Source organism: Leptidea sinapis, chromosome Z, assembly GCF_905404315.1.
Source record: "Leptidea sinapis chromosome Z, ilLepSina1.1, whole genome shotgun sequence".
Taxonomy (NCBI): Eukaryota; Metazoa; Arthropoda; class Insecta; order Lepidoptera; family Pieridae; genus Leptidea; species Leptidea sinapis.
In genome coordinates, this window is record NC_066312.1 from 11,968,199 (window position 1) to 11,994,580 (window position 26,382).

A 26,382-nucleotide genomic window follows, 5' to 3' on the forward strand; every position below is an offset into this window, starting at 1 on the left:
GATGTTGTCCGATTCTCAGACCTACCCAATATGCACTCAAAATTTCATGAGAATCGTTCAAGCCGTTTCGATGGAGTTTAACTACAAACATCGCGACATGAGAATTTCTTATATTAGATATATCTGTAATTATTCATTGATTTCTTTGGAAATATATTAAGTTCCGATAGACATTATTCAAAAAACAATTAATCTATTGTTATTCTTTTTACTAAACCAATCGTAGTCGTTAATATTATTAATTGTTTTTTAACTTTCTGCTCATTTTTTTTTCAATGTAAGAACCTTCTACGAAGTATTAAATTCCTTAAAAAAAAGATAAATGTAATCGTTAAAGTCGTTTTCAAGATTATCATTTCTTTTATTATTACTTCTCCTCTCGAATCTAACTCCGGAATTTTTTCTTAAGACTAAGTTACCACTGATTGCTTTAGGAATTCTATTAAGTTGCTATTAATATTTTTAAAGCGTTTCTAGTCTATGACAATATACGGCTATTTGGCTCCATAAACGCGACATGCCGTAGTAATTTAAGGAAAATAAAAAAAACACTTCTTAGGGGTTTTTCTACTGTTTTATGGTATGGTATAAAAAACCTAAAAGGGCGTGTCTCGAGATAGCGCCTTTCGGCTTAGCAGGGCAGTATTGTCTGTGGTATTATGGCGCATTAAAATATATTTATATATAAACTAATCCCATATATGGTACTTAAATATATCGCATTCTTAAATATTTCTCTATTGATTTCGTGTGGCTTATGGTATAGATAAATTATTGTTATTAGAATACTCGATATTAATGAGTTTGTCTAGAATTATGTACAGGGATAACAGCTTGTTAAATCAAGTACGTATTAGAGTTGAAGACTATCAAGTAACTACCTTGAGCTCGATTGAGCTGGGATCAACTTATATATCTGACACAGATCTCCAAGCAATAAAACGTAAACTTTTCCTTTTAAATAAGTATTTTTAAACCAAGTTTGACACTTGACGATGCTTATTGCAATAACCTTATGCATTTTTTATGCTGGGTGTCCCTGAATGTGGGACAAGGACTTTGATCTAAGAGCTTTAAGATAACCAAAAAAAAGTTAGATATAAGTTTGTTATTATATTAATGTAGTAATTATTTTAAATATGGCAAAAGTGTATGGTTTCTTATTATTCTAATATCATTCAAAGATCGCGTTTTTTGTCTGTGCTCTTGTACCTACATTAGTATGTAGGTAGACTAGTGTCTAAACCAATTCGAATGTGGTTTTTACTGATTTACTCTGGCAAGCTCCCTTATTAAGTGTTTGTTTCAATTCGATCAATTTTTTATATCTATAGTTTGTTAAATATATGATATAAATATAAAATATCCATGATTGATAATTAAAAATAATATTTTGCAGTCTGTATTTTATTTCTGATTTTTCATCGAACACCTGGGCTGATTATGATGGGATTTTTACCTGTGGTAGCTTTTGTTATAAAGAGTAAGAACCTTATAGTAAAAAGTCGCTGGCGTTCGCACGTTTTTGATGTAAAAACAATATAAACTTACTATTAATATTCTTTAACATGGCTGCCATTTCATGATTGCTGGCATAACCAGATATAATAAAAATATTTGAGCGTTATTTGTAAATGATTATGAAAGGATAGCACATAAAATATAGATTATATAAAGAAGCAAAACAAAATAGTTTTATTAAAAGAATAAAAGAAAAGTTATTTTGGAATATCACAGCTAAGCATAGAAAGTATATGACGTTCTATAAATGTAGGCATATACAATTTTATAATGTAAAAAGTCATGCCCAAATTGTACCTATTCTTATAACTCTACGGCGGTAAATCATGCCTAGGCATAAAAGGCATAAAAAGGTATAAAAGGCATTTATTTTCTCAAAATTGATTCCTTTAGAATTCTTTTTCATGTCATTTTTAATATACTAGATAATACTACCGCTTCGGAAACAAATGGGCGCTCTGAGAGAGAAGAAGCGGCGCAAGAAACTCTCCCAGCATTCTTTCTTTGCGCTCTTGCGCAACATATAACGTACACTACGTTAGTTTGATTGAATCATATACATACAATTGTTACAGATATTTCTATATTTAAGTGTGATTTTCCAATGTATCTGCCTGTTCTTCCTTGTTGAAACTAGTTTTGTATGCTTTTATGTTTCTTAAATGTTTAAATCTATTTAACTGTAAAGTAGATCCTGTAGATGAAGCAAAGAATTTAACAAAGCAATCAAAGAGTTGAAGAAAGCAAACAGAGTTTTATAACGAGGCGGTACTCGAACGGTTAGCTCAGTTGGTTAGAGCACCGGCACGTAACGCCGGAGGTCGTGGGTTCGAATCCCGCATCGTTCATAAAATTTTGTTTTTCAAATTTTATTTATAAAGTAATCCTAGAAGTGAGGGTTATCACTTTAAAATATAACATATTGTCTAATTATATTATTTTATGCCACAAAGAATATTATGTTATGACAATTCGAAGTAACCATAAAAAACATAGATTCTTTTCAATAATTATTTTTAGCCTATAATCAAATCTTACAGAAGAACAAAGTTCAAATGAGGCGATATTTAATAACAATGGTCTTATTTAATATTATAAAAGAGGATGAAATTCTTCGTTTTTAACATACTTTTTTTTATTCTTCATATTTTATGTTTGGTGCTCGAAGAATTGACACAAATTTTGAGAATCGTACCACTATTGGTAGTAAAACTACTGTGTGTTCTATATTTATCAGATGTTATCAAAGGTGCGAGGCGAATTAAATTTATAATAAATGCGTTGCGAATTTCCGCTAAGCAAGTTTTCAATATCCTGCTAATATTTATAGCGGGTAATAACTTAAGGTAGTGAATTATATGATACACGTGCGTTTGTTGTGGTCTCGTCACCAATTAGGGTGAGTTTCTTGTTAATAAGTGATCACCTCAGCTTCCAATATTCATAGTAATTTATTTAACTAACATTTTTTAATATGCCTGATATAGCTTCGGTTTTATAAGTAGATAAAACAACATACAACATTCCATTTTTATAGAATGCATGCGCCATTCCTGCCGCCCATGATATATATATCTCAAAATAATAAGCATGCGACAACACTAATTTTCAAGATGGATTCTCCTAAAAGTCTGGGTAAGCAAGCCAGTCTCATACTATTTATAATCTTATTTATTTCTTCAGGATGATACAGAAAATACTCTCTCCCTACCCGCACGGGAACAAGGCGTGAGTGTATGAATGAATACACTATACCTTCCAAAAAGGCGGCCAATGCCACTGTTATTCCCCTGGTCTGTCAGGAGGTCATCACAGTGACAGTCACACAAACATCAGGTGACCCGTACGCTCATTTGTCTTCCTTTGAAAAAAAAATCCTAACAGTATTACACTATTTATTTTTTAAATAGGAATCCAACGTTGCATGCAATTATAAACCTTATTCTAAAACACACTCTTAAATGTATTTATAAAAATTGTATACTTCAATTACAAACTAACTCAGCATGCATAATGAAATGAAAAACAACACAATACGTTTTTTTTAAACTTATATTATTAAAAAATAATTGGTTTTAGAATCAATTGTTTGTGTTTTACACACAATATTGTAATATCTGGACGACCGAGCCTTGTTCGGATTTTTAAGAATGTACAAAACTTGATAATAAAAACTAATAGGATATCAGCTGGATTCAAATCATAATATTATGCTTTCCGGATCACCCAGTGAGCTATTATAGTCTTGTATATAGTGGCGAAATTTACCTTTGTATTCTAATGTTGATGTAGCAATTTTTCATTAAAACACAGATAAAACTACATTTTTCTAAAATTGAAACCTAGCTAGATCGATTTCTCGCTCCCGAAACTACCTGTATTATTTCATTAAAATCGTTGTAGCCGTTTCCGAGATTCAGAATATTATATATATACAAGAATTGCTCGTTTAAAGATATAAGATATCAGAGTCATCTAATGAAACTCCTGTTTTATTGAACTAGGAACTATTTACATACAATTAACGTTCACGTAATGTACGACACATCACAACAGTTCTATTAGCTACAAACTCTTGGCCTTGCACAGGTTTAATTGTGTGCAATGTCGGTAGCGTGCAGTCAATATTCTATGATAATTAACGGTAGTGCATCAATAGATATTGAAATTCGAAGAAAAATCTATATTCAAAAGGGTCAACTAATATTGAAATATTTCAAGCGCATCATCTGTAATATATTACTGAATTACAATAGTAAAAATTAAAAAAAAAATGTATTGTTATCGGTCCTCGATAAATCTACAAAGTTTGATCGAATTCTGGCCGTTTGATATGGGTCAAAATTGCACCCAAATGAGTCGGTTACAAACAAATATGCAGCTATTAAAAAGCGTGTAAAAATAGGAATTAAAAGGCATAAAAGCCATTTATTTTCTCAAAATTAATCCCTTTAGAATTCTTTATGATTTCATTTCTAATATACGAGGCACTACTTCCGCTTCGGGAACGGCGCGGAGAGAGAAGAAGCAACGCAAAAAACTCTCCCAGCATTCTTTTTTTTGCGGTCTTTTTAAATTTGCTGCTCTTTGCTGTCAGCAGCATGACCTCACACCAAAATACGCTACGTCATAATGCTGTGAAAATAACTGAAGTACATTTACACAATTTACGTTAGCAATATTCGTGAATTCTCTATTTTTTTTAACGGCACATGCCGCAGAGCTCAGTCTATCTGCTAGTTGGGCAACATGTGGACCCCACTGAAGCTTTTTATCTAACGTGATACCCAAAAGACCGTAGTGTCCACAAGTTAAAAACCCTTGTCATTTATAAGAACGTTTATTTGTACCTCCGCTGTGTTTGGTGTATGAACCGTAAATACTTTATTTCTTTTAACTTTAAGTGCAGATTATTCGTCTCAAACAAACGCACTATCTTTGAGAGTGCATTCTTTACCTCGTCGTCAATATCTGCACGACGCTTCACTTAAAAATAAGTGAAGTATCATCAATAAACAATACATTCACATTGCTATCATCTACCACAAACGGTAAATACACATATAAAAAAGTCTAACATGTTCTAATTTAAATTTTAGGATGGTTTTTCACATTATAACGTTGTATTTTATTTTTTATATAATATTTTTAGGGTCCTTTGATGTAAAAATAACAGCTGTTGTCTTTATAAATTCTTTTAATAACAGAAATTAACAATATTAGAATATACTGCAGCAACTAAGAATTAATGAGACTGTTTATGTCATCTTGCGGTATTCGCTCCCTAATTACAGCAAATCCTTCAGCTGTTGGGTTGTTGTCACTCCGTCCAAGTCCTTCAAAACACGTATCTGGAGCATGTACCATGCGTGCGCGATGGGGTTAAGGTCTGGCGATTATGCAGGCCAGGGCAATACCCGGACGTTCTCCGTTGCCAAGTATTGACTGGTACGCCGAGCTGTATGTGAACCCGCATTGTCATGCATTAACGTAAAATCGGAGCCAAAGGTTTGTTTAAATGGATGAATATAAGGTCTGAGAATATCCTCAACGTAATTTTCAGCGTTCATGTTTTCATTTACAAAAACAAGCTCAGTTCGCCTGTTCTTCATAATACCCGCCCATACCATAACTGTTGAGCCGCTGTATGGATGAACTTCGTGAATGCACCTGAGCCTTTCAGTATTTCCGGGCCGACGGTACACTCGCACCCTTCTTGTATCAGGCCTAAACCCGAATCACGACACATCGAAAAACATAATTTAATCCCATTGTTCCTAGGTCCATGTTCTGCGTTCTCTACACCATTCATTTCGACGAGCGCGATTCCCGTGACATATCGGTGGGCACCTAATTGGGAGTCGAGCTCGTAGGCCGTACTCAGGCAGTCAATTTCGCACAGTTTGGGGACTTACAACCACTTTAATTTTACAAGTAAGGTTTCATGGTGGACAAATGCCTTGGACAAAATATCACAAAAAATGCCCAATGCATCCTGTGACTCCTCCCAGGCGTCAAAGATGTGTTCAATGAATCTAATACACGCATGTAAAATTTACAAAAATGCATTTGTAGCTGCTGAAGCAAAAGTCTTTCAATTCAAAAATTGTATTTAAAACAGGCAGCTCTAACATATAAGCCTGGAATTTACAGGGTCAAAAAACTGCCTGATTTTATTATACAAAGGTATAACTTTGCTGTGTTTCACGAGGTCAGAGAACACGCCCTCATTTGTGCATTAAGAACTGGAATTAATTTCACAACTGTTGAAAACAAAGTTTAAAATTATTAAAGCAATCTAAAAAACGCTGAGAAAAAGATTTCAAAGTTCAAACGGAAAGTTCCACTTTACATTGAACTCGACGAAATCCAAAATGTCAATATTCATGAAATTATAACATAGGTACTTCAAATAATACACATATATATTACATACGTTTGTTTACACCAATTTTTATATATAGTTATATATAGAGACCTTGTCATAAACATACCTGTTTTATAATTGTTTTAACTTTTGATAGCAGCTGAATCAACTAAAATTTGCATAAAACAAGTACGATATCAGTTTTATGCTGTTTGAAAATTTAAAAAAGAATTGTTCTTCTTAGTACCACAGCGGCTCCTTTTCTTCTGTGAAGTAGTAATTTGCTTTCAGTTTGAAGGATTCTGTAGCTAGTAGAATCTACTGGGCTGGTGAGGCATCCTACAAATATGACGAGCGCAATTATGATGCCGTTCAGAATTATGCATTTTGAATCCACTGCACTGCATTGGAATGGGCAGGGCGTATCATTTACTAACCAGGTGAACATCATGCACGTCTTTCGTTGACGTACAATAAACAACTAGACTCACAATCACGCCTAAAATTGTATGACGCAAACTCTGCCTACGCATCTATGAGGCAGAGTTTTCGTTGAGTTTTGAGTGCGCACAAATACAACGCCACGCAATGACAAATTATTCAGTGAAAAATTGTCTAAATAAGAGCATATTCATAATTATAAAGGATATAGTGTCGTATTTCAAGTAAGTGCCCCTTTAGATTAACAAAATTATGAAACTGGAGGTTTTTAATCAGTTTGCTACAAAATAAGATTTCAATTGCTAAAACAAAATACACTCAGATCACTTATACGTCTAGATGGACTAAGACAGCTGTGAAAACTTTGAAAAAAATTTAGTGTAGAACTAACCTCTGTTTTGAGCAATTCATGCACACTAACACATTGTGTCATACAAATAGCAAGTGTAAGACGTAGCTTGTCACGCACACTAACACTACTTATCGGTAGTCTAACAGCAAGAGACTCTATCTAGACGTATAAATTATCTAAGAAAATACATCGTCGATGAAATGTGTGAAAGAGGCGGATGCTCTTTCGCGCATTTCGCACAAAATATGAGCTTCTTATAAGCGTTGAACATTACTGTACCTTCACCCTTTTCGTAATGTAGACCTTTTAATTTGCGATTGGGATCTAGTTGCTTATAGTACGTCAATGGCATTCACTTTTTCTTATAAAAAAAACATACTTTACCTTACCGATGGACCACGGTTGCTTATGCTCATGTATAATTAAAAAATCACACGTCTTCCGTAAATTTATGAATCATTTTGCTAATGAGATCTCACGGCCTTGTTTAGTCAATTTTACGTCCATTATTGTACCATACAATCGTTATAATAGTTGTTTGCTAGTTTCATAGCACGTGATGTTTTACTATGGTTATACAGCATTGTCATAAATAATTGTCAGCAAATCGTTGGATGAATCAAGTGAATCATTTTTTTAAATCACACATATCGGTACTAGATTAGGAGAAATTACAAGTACTTGATACAAGGAAGAAATATTAAGAATTATCAAACATAAAAATAACTGCTTCAGAGGCATAAACAATCTGTCATTGACCGTTCTATAGCCTCGAAATTTTGTTCACACCAAAGAGGATGTATAAATACTACGTAATTATTCATACACGACTGCCGCGCGATAATAAAGCGTTACACTTATTCTGACTTTTACCTCACAATAATATAATATGGATGTAATATTTTAATAGCACATATATTACCCATAGAGTCAGAATAAGGTGAAGGACGAACTGACGGCCTGACAATTCGTGACCTATTATATGATCGAGGCTTCTCGCTCCCTACATCAGGTAGCACTCTCTGTGGACTGATATCAGTCTGTAAATGACAAGCGCAATGGGCATATGCCCAGTTCATCGGGTTGTTGCTTTGTTACTTGTGTTACCCTGCCTTCCATTTTGATTTATATCTGTCCTTTTTGGTGGCGTCTTATGGACTTCTCGCTCGTCCCTAGCGATCGAGCCCCGTAGGAAGGATACATGGGGTGATCAGCTGGTCGGTGAGCTTTTGCGGTTTCAAGAGTCTTACCTCACCTTGACTACAATGCGCTTCATGTCTTTCCTCATCTCCTGGTGACCCAAAGCATGTTACTATACTGTGCCAGGCGCGGTTCCTCGCTTTGATCCTTTGGCTTGCTTTAGGCCCCTCGCGGCGATGGCACGGCACTGGCTGATGGTAGTTTTAAAAATAAAACTGCTCAGCAAGCAACGGTTGACAACGAGCACGAGTGAATTGCAATACAGTTGCCAATCCACTTTGTAATAGTTGAATTATCAAGTAAAACTTGTAGTTGCTCACTACTTTTAGAATAGTCACTTCTATCGGACTGGTCTCATTTAGCATATCGAGGTTTGATCATTACAATGGTTTCATTTGCATATTAGTAATTAACAAAATTAAACAAACTTGAATATTATCAACCAATTCTATTCATGACATATTAATAAACTTATTTATACCAACAAACAAAACTAACTTTCGTTATTCATTTATTTGAGAAAAATACATGTACCTATTTAAAGATCTGAAATATCACCAATGACCAAATGAAACTTGTCAAACAAGACCATTACATAGCTTCTGTTAATAGAAATTTTTTATCAATATTTTTGATAAGATTTTGCTTACGCTAAATACGTGTTGTGTCACATTTTATTAGATGAACTCGATAATTGGGTGCTTTTATATCAAACATTGTTGATAATAATACAACTTTCTCAATTGATATTTTAATTAAAAACATAATGCTACATATATTATGTTTATAAGTCCATGATATATGTAAAATAAGTTAGACCTTATAACATAGGAATTTTAATCAGATCATCGCTTGTTTTAGATTAAATTTCCCTGACTACACTCAACTAATTGTCCGATAGATTTTTTCAAAAGCACTAATCTTGTGTTAATTGTAACTGATTTAACATTGACACCTTAGTATGTTGTAAATGTGTATTATTTTATTAAAGAATTTAGTTTCACTGTACTTAAGTTTTGCAATTATTTTCTGTGGTAACAATTTATCATCATTCAAAGCCAAAGCTTTAATTAGCTGCTATTGCAATACGTATGTGTTTACAATATATCATTAGCGTTGAGGTTTGCTTTTTAAATGCACGCCCTAATTGTAATATTAAATTTGAAATAGGTTTTTGATATTAGAAATAGTTGGTATTTTATTGATTATGATTAATGCCATTTATTACCCATCAAATATCTAGACGAATTAGTAACGAAGCGTACTTCGTTACTAATTTTGTAAACATGAATACTACGCTATTCATGTTTACTGGACTCATACATGTACTTATAGATATATATGGATATATCTATATGTATGAGTCCTTCATTAGTATTCATGGGAATATGTATTATTAATTATTAAATATCTACATTATTTATATACCATTCTTGCGCTTGTCATTTATAGACATTTTTAAATAATTGAATTTAAATTGCCTTGGTAATCTATACATATATAGTGAAAAGGTTCTTTGTTTGAGGCTCAATCACGCCTAAACCACTGATCGTATCGATATGAAAATACTACCATTCGATGCAAAATTTATCCTAGATGGTTTATAGCTACTTATTTTTTAATGTTTTTGTAATAACATGAATAAAATTTATTTTATTTCCTTTTAAAATTAGATATAATGATAAAATATCGCTGTAAGGTTCACCTGCGTATAATCAAATAGAAGTGAAGTGTATGCAAAGATTAAACATCATATTATTAATTATTTTTCAATATCTCTTTGAAGCTTTTCTTCTTTATGTGTTTCTTTCTTTATGTGACCTATAATTATGCTGATATATAAAATAAACAAATATTACGAGATGGTTACAGAACCTTTATTTTACTCAAAAATTAATCACTTAATCAATAACGTAATACTGCCGAAAAGGAAAATACTTATGAATTGAGTTATTTTTGTTTATCCTTGATTGTATGTATTTCAAGTGATTTCTTAATTTCACTACTTGCCTTCTTTTATTTAAGCAACTAATTGCATATCTGTGAAGTCTAAAATGTAATATATGTAGTCCTTTAGTTCATTATTGTTTGATTGTTTAGGCGCATACTGTCTTGCTGTAAGATACTTTACTGTCGGTAATTCATTATAAGCCTTTGATCAACATTTTTGAAGAACACTGTATGTATTACCACAGAGTATGGATGGATACTTACGTGTATTACTAACAATTAGGCCAATGTACGCGGATAAGGCATTTTCAGGCCGATGTAACATTCCGACTAACTTTACATATTTCATTGTTATTTAAGGATCAATTTGAATCTGAAAATGGGCGTGCCATTGGAAATTCCTATCCCTAAAAAATTGTTTTTTTGAGCTTATACTGATAAATTTGAAGATTAAATAAGTAGTCTCGTGCAACACGTCGTTTTGAGCGATCTTGTTAAAGGCGAAGAGGTCAATTTTAGGACTATTTGTTGGTTTATCAGTCAAGGTCTGATAGCAACTGACGCATAAAAACACTGCATGCTACGGCGAGTATAAGAGCTCTGTCATAAACGGGTAATCGTGGGATAAACCTGTTGGGAAATGGTAATTTTAACAACACAATTTATTTCAAGGTGACGGATGGAACAACGATGGAAGAACTTCTATGTTATACGTTTAATGAGAATAAAGTGTTTATTTTCCTACGGGATTTCTATAGTATGTCTATCAATGAATATATATAGTTTGACGGAGTAAATATTTCTGGTAAATTACAATCAGATATGAACCAAAAACTCTTTTTCTGACAACAAAGTTACAAGTAACGGCTCACTAACAGAGTTTATCGACATGTAGTTTTTTAATCGTTACCATTGAAGTCAAAGTGTCGCAGGATATCTACCTAGAAGTCTTTTACATTAGAATGGGGCATATTGCTTATACTAGAAAATAAAATAAATAAGAGGAACAAACGAAAAGAGTCAAAACAGAAGAGGTCTGTCTTAGTTTATAAAACATTATATAATATTAAGTAGCAGCGATCGAAATGCCTGACAATCATTGTACTTGAAGTAACGTGAAGGATAACCAGTTCAGTTCCGCATAGGTTACAATACATACACGCAGTAGGTACGTTTATTACTTGTTAGTAATTGTAACTATAACATCTAATTACTTGAACACCTATTATTGTAAAAACTCAATAATCTGGTTAGTTATTCGATGTTTTACAAAGAACCTTACTGACTGATTATTTGTAAAACACAGCATTGATTTGCTGATCAACCCCCTTATCGCTAAACTTATTCTATAGATAATGTTTAAGTTTTTATAGGGATCACTATGGCTCTCTTGACTTAGATACATCGGTGCTTAAGTCTTCGAATCGTTGACCACTTTAGGAATATTTAAGATTATGATCACGCATTTGCTAAGACTGCAGAAAATGTCAAAATGCTATGGGAAAGGTGAGTGCATCACACTCACAGAAACAGACTAGAAATTTGGTAGGAATATTCCTTTCGCCGAGTAGAGGTTAGCTAAGAACGGACTTTACGAAATTCCACCCGCAAGAGTTATTTTTTATTATGAGCAGAACAACGTCTAGCGGGTCAGCTTATATTATTATATTTGCTTGAAGAGTATTTGCACAGGACAACTAACTATTTAATATTATCCATCAGTAACATGCTCTTAGAAAGCCTCTTCGATACTATCTGGTAATAAAGTGCTACATTGTATTATACATACCATATACCCTCAACCAAGTTGAAGAAAATGGCTATGCTTAGGTCTATTCGGACCTATCTTAAACAACTGACAAAACGATTGTTAACAATACCCTGAATACTGCGGAATTTCTTTATCACATCCTCGTTCCTTGTGATAATAGCCTAGTGAAATCCGAAGAAGACAAATTACCTAAGCAAAGCTATAAGTATCGTATTACTACGCTAGATGCTGCTTCAGTAATAAATCGATTACAATTTAAATCAAATAGTGTCGACCAACATATAACAGTATCCTTCCTGAATACTGCTTTAAAGGCCTGATAGAAAGGAGCTGCTGTAGCCGTTATCCAGTAGATGGAGTGGTGTTTATTTTACTAGTTATTTTTTTATGAGAAGAGGAGGTGTGCAAAACGAATGTACAACCTCCTGCCACACCAGAGAACATACAGTGTTATCGGCCGCTTAGAAAAGTTTTTTTTTTATAATATAGTATGTCTAATTTTAATGAGATAGACATATAAAAAATCTATACTACATAATAAATGAGGAGCCGTTCCTTTTCTTTCGTTCCGTATCCTTCGGTTATACTGCGAAAACTATTGAACCGATCGGAATAATACATATACCATAAGATGTAGCATATTTGAGACAAGGTTTAACCACAGAGTAGGAATGTATAATTAAGAATTAAGTTTTAGAATATGTTTTACTTAGAAATATTATTACAAATAAATGACATTTTATTACATAATATGATAATTCATACAATGAGCGGGCGTGAGATACTTAATTTATATGGCAATAGCTGATACCCCGCGACTTCGTCCGCGTACACATTGCAGGAGCGAGCACGTAGTAGCGACATTTCACTTAAATCTTTAAAATAGAACACGTAACAAAGAACACTTCTTAATTATACTATTGCCATAATTTTTGTTGATAATAATGTATTCTGCAAAGTCGTAGTACATTATTTTACTCTCTCATCAATAGTTTTCGCAGCGCACGCGAATTAAAGAATATTTAAGGTATCTTTTTTTACGCCTTGGGTTACATTAATAGAGTTTTAGTAAAGATCCCTAATTTTTTGAAAATATAATATACCCTATGTCACCCGGGGATAGTGTAGCTTCCCAACAGTGAAAGAATTTTTCAAATCGGTTCAGTAGTTTCGGAGCCTAATCAATGCAAACAAACAAACAAACAATCAAATATTTCCTCTTTATAATATAAGAATAACAATGCAATTCGAATACCGTAATATTTTTTTTTTTAGAAAACTATAAAGTTTTCTTTCCCAATACAGCATTTACGTCATATGATACTTACTAGAAAATATATATTTTGTGAAATACGTCATCAATTATTAATTGTTTTGTTTCCTTTTATATAAACTACATTCTTGTTTTTCCTTAAATACAAGGAAAATAAAGGTAACCTCCTCACGGAACACGCTAACCGTACTTGAGTTGGTAAAATTGAATTAATATAACTTCTAAGGCAGCCAATGTGTTTTATGTATTTCTTGCTTACCCGACAGACGTCGTTCTGTTAATCGAAAAATGATTTAAGTATTCGGCAACAATGTTCTCTAAAATTATCGGAAATGTGTCCTAAAAGTTAATGTGTTAAAAATTAAACAAAAACGTATTTCCGAATGATTTTATAATATATTGTAGCAATATAAAAAAAAAATTAACAAAAAAAAACAACCGACTTCAAAAACACTATTCCAATCTAATTCTAGTAACCATTATTGTTATTTTTGGAATCGGTGTCCTCCCGCCGCGGTCCCGCTCTCGACTCTCGCCTTCTCACGTCGCGCGTGCGACTCAAGCACATCTCACCTTTAACTATGTATGTAGTTACAAACCTACATCGGCTAACACCGACTCCAAACATAACAATAATCGTTACTAGACTTACATTAATTAATTAGATTGTAGCATACGCAATAATTTTTATACTTTTTAATGCATATTATATCTATTGTTTTGGAATTTTAATGGGACCACACGGGAAGCACCAGCTATAAAAAAAAGAATTATCAAAGTCAATTCACCCAGTCGAAATTCTGAGGTAACAAACATGAAGAATAAATACCGACGAATTGAGAACCTCCTTCCTTTTTGAAGTTGGTTAAAAATGATAAGGAAAAATGATTAATAAAAATATGAATAAAAAAACTTAACAAATACATATAAAAACCATTCTCTAGAATCACGCTATCCATTAAAGAAAACAGTATGAAAATCGGTGCAGTAGATTTTTAGTTTACCGCGAACATACAGACAGACGCGGCGGAGGACTTTGTTTTACAATATTATGTAGTGATCTATCTCATTAAAGGGCCTGACAGAAAGTATGATTTAGAAGAGTATTTAATTTTGGTGCATTGCTCAGGACTATTAATGATTAACAGACTTAAACAGCACTGAATATGAAAATGAGCTAATAAAGTAATTTAATAGCTAATGCAGCTCAACACTGATAAAGTACAGTAATATGCATCGTTCAGACGAATGATTGAATCATTCAGTTGTGATTTAATCACATCACTCTTAACATAACACACTTCCTGTTCTGTCGTCAAATTTATCTATGATTGATTTGATTTAAGAGGCTGAATACTGCCAATAAACTTGAAATATCGAGGTTTATAGCCACGAGGCGTCACACGCCAATGTGGGGAAAAAGTGTACTTAATTACTTCGACTAATGTAAATCGACTTACAAATTGACATAGAGTTACGAAGAACAAGACATTTACATTCACAATAATATGACATTGTTAGGTACTAGGATGTTTACTTTTAAGATGTGAAATCAAAAATACACGGTTAGTAGGTTATTATTATTAAAATTATTAGGTAGAATGAATTATACTAATTAAATTTGTAATTTTGTATGTGCACAAGAAATAATTATCTGTCTATATTTATTAATTTGAAAACGTGACTAGGTACATAAATTTTTAAATCAAATTGATGATGAAGAAATCTAAAAGTAAAAATAATTTAACACAACACTTTTGGACAAAATGCCATAAATAGCATAACTTCTTTTTTAAATACATTCGCATAGTGCAAATCTAAGTCTTATAAGCCCATCCCTTGGGGCCCCAATGTGATTTGAAATGAGGAGTAATCCCAAAAATATAGCCGATTCCATCGATTTTACTTCATCTCCTTTGAAAAAATCTCTTTCCTTCTTTCTTTGTGTAGTTCATACTTGTCAAATTTACAATATAATATAATATATATAATTTTCATCTCGGAAAAATTAAAGAGTTCCCGTGGGACAGTTAAAAACCTGTGCCTACTTATGTTGCGTAGTTCACAACTACTTTTGCAGCTAATTTAGTAAAATTTATGATGTTTATACCTTAAATTGCCGGTCAACACTTTAAATACCTTTCATCCTGGAAAATTAACGAGATCCCGTTGCAAAAATAATATACCATAGTTTCTTATACAGCTTAGTACACAACAACTTATTCACCTAATTTAGTAAAATTTGTCAAGTTGATACCTTATATTACCGGTAAAACAATGTGTGGGTATTATAGAATTTAAAATCCCATAAACATCCCATATATCGAGACATACTAAACTTAATCTTACAACCCTGTGAAGATTTCAGCCCTACCTTCCAGCTTTCCAAAGAAGCATCTACTCACATTATAAATTCGAATGTTTGTAGGAATGTATGGATGTCTGGATGTATGGACGTCTGGATGTATGGACCTGTGAAAATCTCAGCCCCACCTTTTGGCTTTCAAAAATTCTGTTGCCAATAGAATTTAAAAAATTTGTGAGTGTCATATATATACTATATATTAACAAAAACAATAAAAATACTTTTTCATAGTAGTTGTATTTGTAAAATACGTCGGAGAAAAAACCGTCGAACACTAAAAATAAATTGTATGGCAAAACAGCGTTTGCCGGGTCAGCTAGTTAAGCAATGAATTTGTTTTAACGAGGCCTATTTGGCTGTTTGCAGATTGTTTTGTTTTTCTTAAGACTTTACACTGCCTCACTACTGAGAAACATGAGCAACACTCTTGATTTAAAGTTTGAAGGTAAATTCTATTTCCACCTTGTACAGTCGAATATATAATTAATTCGTGGCCCAATTTTTATTGAATACCATACATAATCTGTCGATTAAAAAATTAATGTTTATAATAATTCTTTTACTTTGAATTAATTAAAGATGTACGAAATTATTAATCAAAATGCCTAAGAAATACATAAACATAAGAACAAAATGGTTATATTAAACAACAACAGTTCTAGGAATCTTATTAATATTGGCTACTGAATTTTATTCGTTCATATAAAAAAGAAAAATATTGCTTCTTAAACGCACTTATTAATATTTACCCTCAAAATAATACATACTGTTTCGTAAATCAATGTAATTTGTAATTGAACTGAAATAATTTTATGTTTTTACTGACCTTATGTTGTATAACAATAAGAAATTGTGAAATAAAATATATTCTCCTTCATAAATTTATATGGTTAATAAACAATATACTTTATCGGTAAGCCTTACGAAAAGACTTCTTAAACTTAAAATTTATAATACAATCAATTGAATCCAGTGATAGCTTTTACTACTTACATAAAGAATCATATAAAGTATTGTATCTTTATGCATTGATTGTAATTGTAAATTTTGTAAAATAAATTGTTTTGACTTCTGTTAACGACTGTACGAGTTGGTGGCCAGTTAATTAAGTTAATTGTTCATGAAATGCTATTGACTTTCATACTGTTTTCTAACATTTCAACCTTTAACCCTCTTTTCATATGCTTTGCTTATACTCAGGTATTACTTTTATATCAAATTTATTTCTAGGGCCGTAATATTTTAGTTCTGTATATAATAAGAATGTTATAGCAATATGACATCTTAGCCTGATGCTAAAATATTCATTTAAACTGGCTGTCCCCGCGACTTCATACACGAAAATTATGGTGCATTTGTATGAACCCTAATTTTTTATGTAAACCATAATAATAAAAATTTATATATTTTTTTTTTATTATTTTAACTATTTTCTCCGGGCACCGATTTTGATCCAATATGGCCAAAATCCTGCTCCAGGTTACGTAGCAGGCATTCGCGAAAGTTCAAGAAAATCTGTCTAGGAGTTCCAGAGATAAGTACAAACAACAGGCAGAAATGGTCTTTATTTGTATCAACTAAAATCGGTTTTTAGAAAAATATCCAATGTTAATAAGTCGATCTTACAGTTTTTAATAGTATAAACAAACATTCTGTTCTTCAGATAACAGAATATTATATATTTATCGATAATTCTATATTATTATAAATCAAATTTGAAACAACCAAGCAGAATAACTGAGATAAGATTAATCGCAGTTTGTTTCTTCTGTGAAATTACGTGATAATCAGATGGAATTGTTAATCTACGGGTGCCGTATTCATATCTGCGATGTTTTTAGATTGATTTTACGCATTCGTTGTTGGCTTTAAGTATAACTTAACTAAGAAGTTTTAAGTTTTTGTAGTTATACATCTTGGTGCGCTAGAAAAACAACTTTAGCTGGACACCTTGTTACTATACGTACGGCACGATGAACCATTTGTGTCATACTTCAACTATCAAGCCTGTTGTAGCTCATATGTCTACTGAACCACAACTATTGGACGAAATTTAAAAAAAAAATCTTTAAGATACAATTTCAAAATATATACAAGTTAAAAAAAAATATTTCTCACTAATTGTATTAAAATAATTTAATGATATTTAATTACACGTTATTTGACTTAATTATGCGGTATAATAATATATATTTTCATTGGTTGTTTTAAAAACTTTCTTTATTAGAATATTGTTTTTTCAACAACAATAGCTTAGTAGGTTTTTTAGACAGAGACGAGACGAGCAGGACGTTGAGCTGATGGTAACTATACGCCCTGCCAAATACAATGCAGTTCCGCTCAGGATTCTTGAAAAATCCAAAAATCCTGAGCGGCACTACTAATGCGCTTGTCATCTTGAGACAGAAGATTTTAAGTCTCATTTCCCCAGTAATTTCACTATCTGCGGCGCCCTTCAGACCGAAACGCAATAATGCTTACACATGCTTCACGGCAGAAATTCGTTGTCGTACCCATAATCTAGCCGGCATCCTGTACAAAGGAGCCTCCCACTGGTAGTGTGCGTACATAAATAAGTACACACACACTTTTTTATAAGAGGGACAAAAGGGAGGCAAGAGGTTCACGGAATGGAAAGTGGTTAGGCAACCATGGTCATCCATAACAACGGTGATCTCAAATCGAGGGGATATGAAAAAGCCATATTTTATAGTTTATCATGTAGATTCGTAAAATTCGTTAAATAATAAAAGCAATACTTCTAAAAGTTTTAAGATTAATAAAAGAACGCTCATAAAACCGTGAGGTGAAAGCTTAAGATCTGCAAATCAACTTAACGTTGATGCTACGTTATCCAATGCATTCGATTTATCCATTAAAACAACTTGATTTTGTCAATTAACTGGATATTCGCGCTGCGAAACTGGTTGTATCCGCTTTGAGCCAGTATCGTTGAATTACACCAGTGCAGCCTCCACTTATTGCGGTACCTTCACACTTTTTGTGACCAAGGTCTCAAGCTTTCAACTTAAAACGTACGAGTATACGTAGTGGACTCGCCTCATTCGTAGTGAGAACAGCTTATTGTATTCAATTTAAATTAGTTCCAATAAAAAATTAGTATATAATATATTATTATATATAATATACCACTTTTATAATATTTATTTTAGTATATATATTATTTATATATAGTACATAATTTTTCTGTACGTGTCTATTAAACGAAAAGTCTTGCGACTGGTGTTGCGATGTGTCCGGTATCGTAGTGTACAATAACCAGTAGAACCACGTGGTTATCTGGTGGCTAGGGTTGCCAAACGTCAATTAATATTTAAATATAATATACTTTCTATATGCCTATTGTACAGTGTTTTTTTTACTTATTGATGAGGGCTTTACGTCTTTTGTTGTTTGTCAGTTAGCCATTGTAACATTTGATTTAGATAACGACCAGGTCGACCTGTCATAGTTAATAAATCATTCCATTTGTTGGATGCAATTACTAATTATGACAGTAATCACGGCTGTCATGTTCACGAAGTATCCTTACACAATGCATTCAAGCTCTAAAGTTTGATGCAATATACGATAATCCATTTTTAAACAGTTAATTCATTATAACTTTTTAAAAATAGTTTATATTATTTAAACACGACTCATATGTTGAATGCATCACCTTACAAACTATTTTGTTACATATATTAAAGTCATTGTAAAATCTATTTGATTGAAAAGAGTGGCCGTTGAATTTGTTCTTCTCAGGAGTTCAACTTTTTACGAACATTTTATGGTAGGTTCAGTAATTTAAAAGAAATATTTGTAGTGACCATTCAAAAGCGCTTAGTTTAAGCCTAATTGAATAAAGTTTATTAAAAAAAAATTGAAGTAGGCGTTACTTTGCGGAAATCCATTATTATACAAATGATTTAAGTTTTCTTTAGTGTTTATTCCGCCAATATTTGTTTTAGACTCATTATTATCGTGTCAGATTTTGGCGAGACAACACGTCCTGAGGATGCTTCGTGTAGAGGTGAAACACGTGTCGAATTGTTTAAAAACAAATATTGGCGGAATTAACACTAAAGAAAACTTAAATCATTTGTATAAAGTTTATTTGACTTTGACCCGTATAGACCAGTGGTTAGTGATCATATTTTAATGTTACAAAGTTGTATACATTTCATTATCATAAAACTAACTTTAGAAAGACCATAGAAAAATACAGACCTTCATCACAATTATGCTTGTCACTTTTGAGATTAAAAAATATTGTGAAACTCTCTTAACAATGTAATTGAAATGTTGTGGTGGTGATTAAACTGTTAAAGACATTATGTTCTGATACAATGTAAATGTATAATCGGCAAAATTGCATCGTGACCCACGTTAATGTCTTTTTCCTACAGTTATAATAAACAAGTAGGTCGAAATTCGCTTGAACATGCACTTCCTAAGTAACTTTTATCATTTTATTAGACAATGACAGTCCACCAATCGTTATACAATCTTTTTCATGCAAATATAAACATAATTGCTTGCATAATATTATAGGAATTATCAGCGAAATGTGTCACGGTGTCATGAATCAATTTTGTCGATGGCACATCATAAAATAAATAATATTAAATCCTAGGTCTCAATTGTGGCACCTCTTATCAGGTATGATTTTGAATTTATACCATTCAGAAACTATTTTAATTACAAAAAAATACATCAATATTCTAAAGAAAACTGTCAATTGCAGGGCAGCAAATAAGAAGTGAAAACTTCTACGCTTAATTTTTGTTTAATATCACATTTGGGCTATACGATATAATTTACCAAGTATTCATTTAAGATATTTAATTTAATTTAAATAATTTAAGATACTTAAATCTACATACAATGATTGTACATTATATACAAACAAACAAATTTATAAATACATAAAATTAAATCAATTTATTTTCAACATTACTTGCATTCATTTTTAATACAAAATTACATCAATTCTCACTCAATAAATATCAGTAGGCTTAAGGAAATTAAAAAAAAAAAAAACATTTTTTTTAAATACCTGTAAATACATGATGGCAAAGAGATTTAACTTTATACAAAATCCTTTATAAATTTTTAACAAAAAAACTTTCATGTTTTTATGTGTGCACTTTAATCTCCTTGACGTTATGGTAACGTGTGTTTATTGCTTTTTTACAACACAATACCAAAAGCGTTCAACGTTCGTAAAGAAGTTGCCACTTCAAAAAAAAGTGACATACAGCTATTTATTGATGGAACTTTATATTAATAATATAAAAACACATAACGTAAATAACACAATTTCATTTCAATATAATTGGGATAAATATTTTGAGACAACCCTGACGGAAACTTATTGTAGACAAGTCGGCGCACTCGACCGGTTTCAATCGCTAGTGGAAAATTTTTGCTTTCCTCACAGGGACAACACCTTGTGGCGCGGGTGAAAGGCTGCGATACGGCATAAGATACGATCTAGGTTGGTTAAAATACTTGATTTTCTAGCCACCCGTTTCAGGTGAGTTTTGAGTACAGCAAAGGCAGAACCAATATCCAATTACCTAAAAGAAGAAAATTATCAAACAAATTATACACAGTACATATTACGAGTGTGGTTCTTTGTAATTTTGACTCAGGTCCATGGGAAATGCAAAACTGTATTAGAAATGATTTTAAGATGATAAATATATTTTATACAAAGCACTGCCAAGGGCCCACACTGGGTTGGAACCGGATATTAAGAGTACTTAAAGATTTAATAATAAAAAAATATTATAAAACTAACTGACCCGACAGGTTTTTTGCTGTCAGTATGATAAATTTGATGTTTTTATGAATTAGTCAAAAGCCTATTAAAATTAAACGAAGACAAAAGTTTTTATAGTTGTTTTCTGCTTGTTTCCTTAAGTAATTTTTCCTTAAAAAATATTCAACAATCGGCTATCACGAAGTGTTTGAAGAGTTTTCTCAACTTATCTACATAATCATATAGTATCTGCTACGACCTCTAAGACGTCACCTATAAATTTTCGGTAAGACTAAAAGTCATTTTGTATTTCAGCCTGGGCAATTTATGAGGCTATCGACTTGTGCGATCGCTACCTTGTTTTGAGCTAAACATTTGCTAACACAATTTTCATGCCTTTTCTGTGTTAAAAGTGTATTTAATGAAGAATTAATTTTAAGTAATTTGTCCTTTTGCAAGCATTATCTATCTTATATTTAAACTCACGAATTTTTCGAGCATATTTTTGAAATGAAAATATATTCATTTTCTATAACATTCGTGTCCTCCAACCAATCATGATAAATGCGTCAACAATTTAATATTATTCAGTTAAGTGTACATAAGTGCTAGTTAGCCTACATCTGAACAAACAAAGTGAAGGTAACAACCATTATTTGTAAAACGCTTAATTCTTAATAAGTGATTAATTATCTTTACAAACAATTAGTTTCACTCGAGAGTTTATATCAAATCTAGATACTCGTGACCAGTTTTCAATAATACTAATATTTACATTTGTTAACACCACGCAATTATAGAGTTTTGATGGTAATAATACTATTAATGATGAATTATGCAAAGAATAATTGCAAGAAAAATGCTTAAGCTAACTTTTCAGCTACTTACCAACCAAACTTAAATAAATATTTGCATCGGCATTCATTACGTCATTCATTTATAGTTTTTTTTAATGAAAATAAGAGACGAGACGAGCAGGACGTTCAGCTGATGGTAATTGATACGCCCTGCGCATTACAATGCAGTGCCGTTCAGGATTCTTGAAAAACCCCAATAATTCTGAACGGCACTACAACTGCGCTCGTCACCTTGAGACGTTTTTGTAGTTTTATTGAGATTAGCCATCAATAATTTCCGATTAATTTTAAGATTTTACGTTGTTCTTCGAGATATCTCTTATTCTTCCTTAGCAGAAAAGAATTACCAAATGATCGCTTTACTCTTAATTGTTTACCAGTAGTTGCGTTTCATATAACTAACGTTGCTTTAAAGTTTTCAATTACATCGTGTGGTCTGTAACACACACCGATTATTAATTGTTTTTTGAACAAGAATGAAGTTACAGGGCTGTCAAAAGTGCAGTGAGTCGCTTCGAGAAAAGGACAATCCGTCAGTGCTAGGCTTTGTGGTGGGCACTACCATTCCTCCTTTTAAGTAAACACACAAATTCAATCTAATACTGAAAAGGGATTAAACACAATTCCTCGAATTGGATTCGTCATTTTTTGTTCAAAAACCATGGTGTTTCTGAAATTTATTGCTTAAACTAATTTCCCCCAGGTTACTTCTTCTATAATATAATAATATGAAATGCTATAGAGAAAATGATAAAAATATATTTCTCGCAATTGTCAAATAAAATCAACTCAAAATCAGTTTATTCATGTAGTTGACGGAAATGACACTTATGAATGTCAAAAAAAAAAAAAAAATTCTTATTGAATCTACCGCTACTTCGTAAAGGGTTGAGCTAATGAGAAGAAGTAGCAAGTAACTCATTGCCAATCTTTTATATCTAGATTTACATTTACATCGATTAACAAATCATTTCAATTACAAAATAATATGTAAAATGATGCAACAAACATACTCAAACGTCAAATAGTCAATGTCTTACACGAGTAAGTCAAAAAAGTAAATGTAAATTAATACAAAAGTTATTGAGTACAGTAGCTGCATCATCCACATACACCATAAATAAATAAAGGTATTCTGTGAGCATCTTATAAGCGATTATAAATAAATAAATATGTATATATCCATACATATATATATATATACACAATAACTTTTAAGAATCTGAATGTGCATATTTAATTTCTCGAAATATTCTTTATACTCAGAAATGCTAATGAAAACTACCAGCATTTGGTGTAATACACCTACACTAATCATGTTTTCTTCAGCATACCATATAAAAATAGAACACGAATGAAAACAGTTTATAGATGTATAAAACGTCAGTAGCACCATCTTGGCAGATACAATGTACGGAGTGTGGAGATAGTCTGCAGCGCCTGTCACATAGCAAGATGTCACCAGAGTGCATGTCGGATTCTAGCCGGCATTGCGCCAAATGGTCATGCATGATAAATTGTCACAGCTGGTCTTCAAATACACGAGGGGAAATCGTGAACACGTAGAGCCTTCCAAGTCTGGAATGGAAAAGTTAAATTAATACGTAAAAAATCTTTATATCGTAAGAAATTAAACACAGTTAAAGCTTATATGGAGAAATGCATAAACCTATTTTTTATGTTAAAATATGTCTTTCTTTTAAATACTATAAATTATTAATTAAAATAAATATTACACAATCTACTGCTTAAAAGACACACATAGAGATGTAGTCTTTGACAAAAATAAGTGTGTGTGTACTCATGTATGCACGCAAGAAGTCATACTTCTTTGGCCTAACAAAGCAAAAATCCTTAAAATTATTTATTCCTCGTGCTATTCTACGTTTGTAGAAAGAACAATATAAAAATCTTGCAACGATGGTTTTGAGAATTAATTATTAAATAGCAAATACGGCTGTACGGGCTTGAACCCTTTGTCTATCCTAATAGTGGACAAAGAAACCAAAAAAATATAACGTTTGTTGCAAACGTCAGAAAATTTTATGAACCAACTTCACCCTGTTACATTCGTGTTACAGTGGTGCGCGCGCATCTTAAAATATCACTCTCATCATTTTTTCATAAGGGGCCTAAAGAAGTATAACTTCAATAAAAAGTTATAAAGTTCAAATTTAAAAATAAGATGAATTATGATCGAATTTCGAACTCTCGGCGAACACTAGTACACTATAGATTTGCTATAGCTGTAATGTTAACGTATATTTTGTTAATATAAAACTTTTTATGCTTCGTCTGAGAATACTTCTACTCTGATCAAATAAATAAACGGTATATTATGTATCTGTCTACCTTTGATAAAAATGAAAGCGCACGTGACCTGCGGGTGCCTGCGGGTGACCGAAGCCCACTGCTTCGGTTGTCAATTGTGGGTTGTCAAACGCATACTACCTCGCCTACGGTATTTCAGATTTTCGAAAGAGCGTAGATTTCATTAAGATCTAGATACTTTTGTGAACCTCTTGTTCAAAAATTACTAGCTCGTAGGTGGGTCATAGTTATCAAGTAAGAAAAAATAAAAACTTGTTAACGAAGTTTTTTGGTTGAAGCCAATTTAAATATTAACATTTAAATTTAAATTATACTGGTACAATTTAATGCGATACATGTTTTGAGAAAGTTTGAGGAGAGTATATTTTATTTTTATTTATTTTAAGGAGTGAGGATCCGATCGGATCATTTTGACGGTACTGTAATGTGCGAGTCCTTTCCTTCACACGTGGGGACGTTGTAGAATAAAAGATATTTCTTTTCTTTTAGCTTTTTTATTTACTTCTTTTATAAACTATTTTGCTTTTAACTCAATACAGGCTGAAGGCTGACTTAGGCTGTTCTTACTTTACTTCATGATCTAATCTGCCACTATCTTGATTATTTTTCTTTTGCGTCATTTCAATTTTAAATTTTAAATAAATTCTTATTCCACCGTTACGGTCAATCGCATAACAATGACATCATATTTGCGTATAAGAACTCCTTGTAACAGTGCTGTTTTCATTACCTATCAATTTGATTGGTTATAGTTTCTTTAATGCCTTGCGCCAAACATAAAATTTTCAGGGTAAATTTTTCACCATGAAAATTTCTAATGGCAAGATGTGATCTTCTTCATCTTTGTTGTTGACAAAACCATCAAAAAATGTTTGCCAATAGATTTTGAAGACTTCTCTCAATTACTCATAGATTTACCTCCCCCCTTAGTTTACCCCTTTCACATAAAATAATATTCAAATCGTTGAATAGCGATGATGTGAAGTAAGAATCATACAAAAATACAGTTGATTCCTCTTGTCTCCGACGTCGCTTAAAACAACGGTCGGTTAAAAAACATGTTTAAAAAGGTAGTTTTTTATTTGTCTTGGGGAAACTTTATAGATGTTAAAGTTTTCAAAGTACCATCAATATTAAAAAAGCAAAAGTTTGTGATTGAGAGTGTGTGTGTTTATTTGATTGTAACTTTTTCATGCTATAACGGCTGTACTGATTTTATTATAATTTGGCATGGATATAACTGACCCTGACTGAAGTATTTTTTTCCCGATAAAATGAAGAGTCCCAAGAAATGTACATATATTTACCACACTTTCAAACACAAAAGACTGATACCCTGTTTTAACATCTACATCGATGTACTAACACTAATCCTACTAATATTGTGAAAATAATATTATACATCAGGAAGCAACTATAATAAATTTCAATAATAATATTATAACAAATAAACAATTCCTAGGCCTATAAAGCAACAAACACCTTCTATATATTTCCTATGTGTGACGTAATAATTATGTTTATTGCTAAGTTACTTATAATTTTATTCCAGAGTTGAGATCCGACTCAAAATTATTCCATATATTGATGTTGAAATCAAAATATATAATTTTATAGAATATAGGTGCAGTATAAGCCACTTATTTATGCAGTTTTTATGATTATGCAAATTTCTCAAGGCGTGTTG

General features: G+C 32.1%; 2 protein-coding genes and 1 non-coding gene across 3 annotated transcripts in view; 2 read left to right on the top strand and 1 right to left on the bottom strand.

Annotated features, from left to right (window-relative positions):
• LOC126979067 (uncharacterized) overlaps positions 1–26,382 on the bottom strand; it is a 377,271-nt gene that overhangs the window by 58,533 nt on the left and 292,356 nt on the right. The gene's annotated exons all lie outside the window — the stretch shown is intronic.
• Positions 1–26,382, top strand: part of LOC126979052 (proton-coupled amino acid transporter-like protein CG1139) — a 64,203-nt gene that overhangs the window by 5,932 nt on the left and 31,889 nt on the right. The gene's annotated exons all lie outside the window — the stretch shown is intronic.
• Trnay-gua (transfer RNA tyrosine (anticodon GUA)) lies at positions 2,296–2,369 on the top strand. The gene has a single exon. It is a non-coding gene; the product is annotated as a tRNA-Tyr (tRNA).